The sequence below is a fragment of the Wasmannia auropunctata genome, unplaced genomic scaffold (genome assembly GCF_000956235.1).
Source record: "Wasmannia auropunctata unplaced genomic scaffold, wasmannia.A_1.0 LD335999.1, whole genome shotgun sequence".
Taxonomy (NCBI): domain Eukaryota; kingdom Metazoa; phylum Arthropoda; class Insecta; order Hymenoptera; family Formicidae; genus Wasmannia; species Wasmannia auropunctata.
In genome coordinates, this window is record NW_012026891.1 from 559,594 (window position 1) to 565,659 (window position 6,066).

Below are 6,066 nucleotides of genomic sequence, written 5' to 3' on the forward strand. Positions count from 1 at the left end.
GCGATGACACATTACGTCAGTTACGTGATAAAAGGAAAATTAAGACGGTAAGGATACACTAGTCTCGCATAATAGTATCGTAGTAAAAAAATTGCATTTTCACGATTTACTACTACGTCAGAACAAAATAAATGCACGCTTTGCGCGTACGTTAATTTTCTATCTCTTTCTTAATTTTTTTTTCTCCTCGTTGTGTCCATAAAAACGATGACAGTTTACGACACAAATCCACACGCGCGATCGTAATTCTATCTATAATTGTAATTGCGCGCCTCGTAAATCTTGTGTTCCTAATAAAATATCGAACACACACGTAACACGCACGCCCACACGCGTGTGAGCTGCCGATCCCGATAAAAACGGCGATTTCTTATTATCGTAGCAATCAGCGATTTTATTTTTTCAACAATTCGTCCATTAAAACAGTACGAACATATAGTAAGTCAAAAAATGTATACACATAAGCCTCACTACGCGAGAAACTATAGTGCTGATTAACTTAATCTCAGGAGTCTCCCATCATCTTTCCAACATCACCGAGAATCAACGTATCAATGCAACTAAATGATCACAACACACGAGGGGAAACGCATGATCATCCACAATTTCTCTCTCTCTCTCTCTCTCGAAGTTACGCTTTACGCAACAAGATAATTACGCAGCCTCATTTTTTTCCCACAGATACGCACGATCACATTTATCGCTGTATACGCCGCTCTTCGACCGACCGAGTCGTGGAATGAAAGACACCGAAAGGATACATCGATCCTGGCCCGATCTCTCTGCTCGTTACTCCAATTTACAAATATACAAAAAAGAAGAAAAGGAAAAGTGTCTCTCGAGCGGAGGAGATGGTCGTTTTTTTGGATTACAGCGAGTCCTTAATTCCCGTCCCAAGCGCGTATGCGACAATCGCTCTTCTCTCCGTACATATCTAAGGGAACTGAAAAAATGTATGAGTTCTGTGTGTACGTGGTGTGTGTCACGTGTATGTGTGTGTGTGTGTGTCTACAATGTCCGAGGAGACCAGGACTTTTTGGACTCACAACCATACTTAACCAGCAGTCAGTCGTGTTATATTAAAAATTGTGACTTTGCGCGCGCGCGCTTTCAAAAATCAGCTAGAAAACTACGGGCTAAACGTCCTTGCGCAACATGATTGCACAACGGGTTTTATTATTAATTACGCCACAGCACGGGATTCCCCGGTGGCAAGACAGTGATATAAATATCGGAGACGTTTCTCTCTCACTCTTTCTCTTTACTCTTACGTCGCGTCCACATGGACCTCTCGCGCGCACACACACACACACGCACGCACGTCCTCTCCTCATCCGATCGGGAATTACAATCATATGCGCCGCTCGCTAATTGAATTTATCGCGCGAAATTCTACTCGCAGTCGCAAGAACGATTCGCGCATACACACGTGACGCATACGCGTCACGCGACAATCGCGGTCTAGTGTCTTATGTACAAATACACGGCGGATACGACTCGCGCGCGAAGCTGTGGACCGGCCTCGCCGGGAGGAAAGCGTTCCCGGAGTATATAACGACTCTTCTCTCGACTCGCACTTCTCTTTCCACACGCGGGTATCGTCTGGTGTCAGGCATTCGTCGGATCATTCATTCTCTTTTTGCGTTCGCTGATATAAATGTAGAACGACTGATTGTTTTCGATGTTCGCTCGCCTAGCTGCGGCCTAAGCTTACAAAAGAAAGGAACGATGCTCTTGCGGTGTGTCGACAGTGAGAAGATACAGAGATAATGAGAGAGGGAGAGAGAGAGAGAGAGAGAAAAAGAGAGAGAAAGACGAAATCCATAGAGTAGAGTTTATGATCTCTATGATTTTTTTTTAAGCGTATCACTTTTCAACACGTTCGACGGAGTGGTTCCTCCCTCTCTTCCGTCTCTCGTCTTTCGCCTTTTATCGTACGAGAGCATGCACGACGAGAGTATACATACTACGGTACGAGTACGCGAGTAGCTCCGTAAGTACATGGGTTTCCTGTTTGTGTTTCGGACGCGGTTGCCGGGTATTTAAGGTATTCAACGTGGATACAACGTGGTGGTACGGTGGCGTATTACATTAGTACGTATGCGCATATAACATCGCGGGAGCGGTGGTACGAAGTCATCGGCCAGACTAGCGTGTAGGTGTGGACCATTGGACGTAACACATGTTTCTTCACACTCGCCACCTCCGCGCCTCCTTACTCCTCGCTCGACCTGCCGTTTACCGTCCCTGCAAAAAAAAAAACAGAGTTTAACTATACCTTTGGGTGCAAACAAGTAATACGAGTCTAACGGGAAATGGTCTCCCTGGGAAACTCTGAAAACGGAAGACGTGGGTTTGTTTTCTCAGAAACACTTCTGCGAATGCTTTACGTAAAAAAAAAAGATTGTACTGAAAATCTCCGATTTCTTCTTAGTATCAGACAATAAATCAGACACAATAAGTTTACAAATCTTTGAATTTTTTATATTTGATTCTAATACACTAAATTCTAAGAAATGTCACAAATCTAATACTTTATTCTAACATGCTTAAGTTGTAAGAAATGTTAGAAATCTGAGGAATTTTTCAATTTAAGCGAGAAAATTTTGTTTAAAGTCGCGAATTTAAATAAATAATTACGAATAAATAATCAATAATAAGTAATTATAATCATATATTCTTACCTGCTTGTTTAATCAGTACGGCTGACGAGATCCTTGCTCTCCGTGTGCTCTCCGAATTTTCGTACATAATTTCGTCTGATTTGGTCTCTTGGTCGCTTGAACGTTTCGTCGCGAGCCATTAGCAGAAAATCGCACGTGTCACTTCGTGTAACTCCCTAGAAACGCCCCGCGACACGGTAAGGCTCTCCTCATCATGAAAAATAATGGATTCAAATGTATTCGCAGCAGAGAGAGAGTTCGTTACAAAGTGAAATCTTTACGTTATTGCATGTACTCGATGATTCATCTCTTCCGTTTCGCATTTAGAATCAATCTCGATGAAGATCACGTACATATTCGGTTCCAGCTTTTATTATCAATTCCAACGACGTAGGTTTGCATATCAAGAACATCGAAATAGAATCAGGCGCGGACACATACCGTTGATTCTCTCCCTCCTCTCAGTTGTTCGTTAAGGTCCTTTTTAATAATCGAAAACGCGCGTGGATCGAGAAACAAGAGCTGTCCGCGAACGTCGCACTCTTCTTCGCAGAGGAGATAATTCGTATCGAAAGAAATTCGCTTCTCTTTACTATTCCTTTTATCGTATTTTTTTTCTTTCTTTTCCTCTCTTTTTTGTTTTTAATCGATACACACTGGTGGTGGAACACGAATTCGACTGCAACGTCACATAATTTCGGCTATGTCACATAATTTTCTCGCATTTACGCGTTACTAAATTTTCATTATATACGCTATAGAGTCTACAGACAGAAAAAACCTTACTTCATCGATATGTTATGTAAAATGTAATTGTTTCAACTGTTCATCGCGATAGATCACTTTCTCACATGATAATTTCATTTTGGAAGGCATGAAACCGAAGCCTGATGATATCACTTTGGAAACTGTGTGCGAAATTCTCTGCGCGATTCACGTCGTTCTTTTTTTTTTAATTACGCGGGCGGAAAATTGGGAAATTATTGTAAGTAATACGCGAGCGTGATGATCGTATCATGATATTCACAAAGAGACATTTCGCGTTTTGCTTGAGAAATTTATGGCAAAACGTTTATCTAATGTATATTTAGTTACGATCCGTATATGGTGATGATAAAACTATCGTGCATCCATGATCGCCGTGTAGAAAAAATAGGCAGTGTACACATATTAAAGAAATCATTTCGATTAAACGCACGGCTGGAACAGTTTAAGACTGTTTAGTACGGATACGGTTCAGTATTATCTCGGTAGCGCTTATCAATAACAATTATATAATGCTGCTCTTTCACATCCCCTATAATGTAAAAACTCAAAATTAAAGTTAATAAAAGTACCTAGTAAAATCAGAAGAACACGAACTCTCACTTTACACATAGCACTATACGTTCTCGCGACTCGTGACGCGTTCGATTTGCAATTTGTGGACTCGACGAGGGACAAAATGAGAGCACTTATTTACAGATATCCGACGTCTCGATATCCCGTCCCCGCGGGTCGGTGAAACGCACGATCGTCGTTTTCCTGTTCTCCTCTTCAGTTTCATGCCTTTCAAGAGGACTACTATAATCGGACTTCGCGACAATCGAAATCACGATTACAACGAATTCGGGAACACGCTACGCTCGTTCGCATCCTGCAGAGGGCTGTGAATACAATGAGATCTGCGGAGTAGTTTCAATTCGTTATAATTCACAGTTAATACATGCGATCGCACGACGAGTATCGCCACGACGTGTATCCATCGCAACAACGCGGCGGTGTATTTTAAAAAGCGTCCCCCGTGTTTCAAGAAAAGTCGTAGGCACAAACAAGTTCTCTCAACACATCGGTACGTCAATTCCTTCTTCTTAACTCTTATGTGTAACGCGGATGTGTGATCCAGCTGGTTTCCCCGATACTGAAACGTCATGGCCGCCGTCACGGCCGACGACCGTTCTCAGTCAACAGCGACATGTCAATATATTGATGACATCGATAACAACGTAATTGATAAACGCGGATATGGACAATGGGAATGATGATAGTGACAATGGAAACGATGACGATAATGATTAACGATGATGACAATGACGATAAAGATGATCAACATAATAATAATATCAATAATAATAATGAAATAAAATAATGAAGAATAATCATTATAATAATAGTAATCGTAGTACCTAGTAGTAGTAAATGGTAGCAGTAGTAAATAGTAATAGTAGTGGGTAGTGGGCAGCAACAAGATGAAATGTAATCATGACAATAGTAGCAATAATCTAATAGCACGAGGTCACTTTTCTTGGCTAAACGAGAGAATTTATTCAGTAAGTAGGTAAGTGGATTCGCTAACGTCTTGACTTCTATCAGTAGCTCAAGGCCACAAGGAATATTCATCAGCCCATTCGAATAAGAATGAGGGAAGGGTGTAAATCGAACAAAACTACAAGATGCATACGAGGCGCATGGAAAAAGATGGATACCAGTGGCTAGAAATCGATTGACCTTAGAGAAGGTTTACGGGGGAATTTAATTATCGATTAATTGAATTTATTAGTCATGACGAGATTAGTCAATCACGTCTCGTCGGACAAACATGTGGAAAACATGCAAAAATCTCATTTTATATTGCACTAATTTTCATGCTCATCACATCATTATACTCTCGAAAAGATAATGAACAATATAAATTCCTTAATTCCTTATTGGATTTCAGCATTTAATTTAAAGATCAATAATTAAATTTTCACCGAGAAAAACTTTACGGTCGCAAAATATATCGTTATTAGCCGTGTTCCATCTGTCCAGACTGTACTCTATTAAAAGAAATGAGTTGACGAAAACGAGACCCGGCAACTCCTGACAAAGCTCAATGAAAGTTCGGCATCAATGTATCAAGTTCTCCGAGTACAGAGTTAGTTTTAAGTAAAGCCGATAATTGACCGCGCTTTCATCGTAACGCATAGCCAAGGCAGTTCTGATCGCGACGATACTGACAATGAGATTACTACAGAATTTCACTACACCGAGGAGCGAGTGCCTGAATTGTCGTCAGCGAGTCCGCCTATTTACCGAAGAGATCAGCTCGATTGGCCAGAGGAAAAGCAGCTTCATTCTCTCGATCTCGACTCAGTCGTGCAACCGTCCAATTAATGATAATAGCGGTAGTAGAATGGCTGCGTGGTGGTGGTGATGGTGGTGGTGATAGTGATGTAGTGGTGATGATGGTGATGGTGATGGTGACGGTGATGATGATGACGATGATAATTCAGTTCGACAACGGCGGCGGCGTCGGCGTCGGCGTCATCGTGACGGTGGTGTGCAGCACCGAGTCCCGTGACGCGGAACGGCTGCCGACGCGCAGCAGGGTGACGGCTTCTCTCTCGGGATCGGCGCCGCCTGCGATACCACCACCTGCAGT

At 42.0% G+C, this 6,066-nt stretch overlaps 1 long non-coding RNA gene across 1 annotated transcript; it reads right to left on the minus strand.

Annotated features, from left to right (window-relative positions):
* Positions 1–373: 373 nt before the first annotated feature.
* LOC105453478 lies at positions 374–5,567 on the minus strand. The gene is made up of 2 exons (XR_974876.1): positions 2,685–5,567; positions 374–2,247 (listed from the first exon to the last, which is right to left on the minus strand). It is a non-coding gene; the product is annotated as an uncharacterized LOC105453478 (long non-coding RNA).
* Between the last annotated feature and the right edge of the window lie 499 nt (positions 5,568–6,066).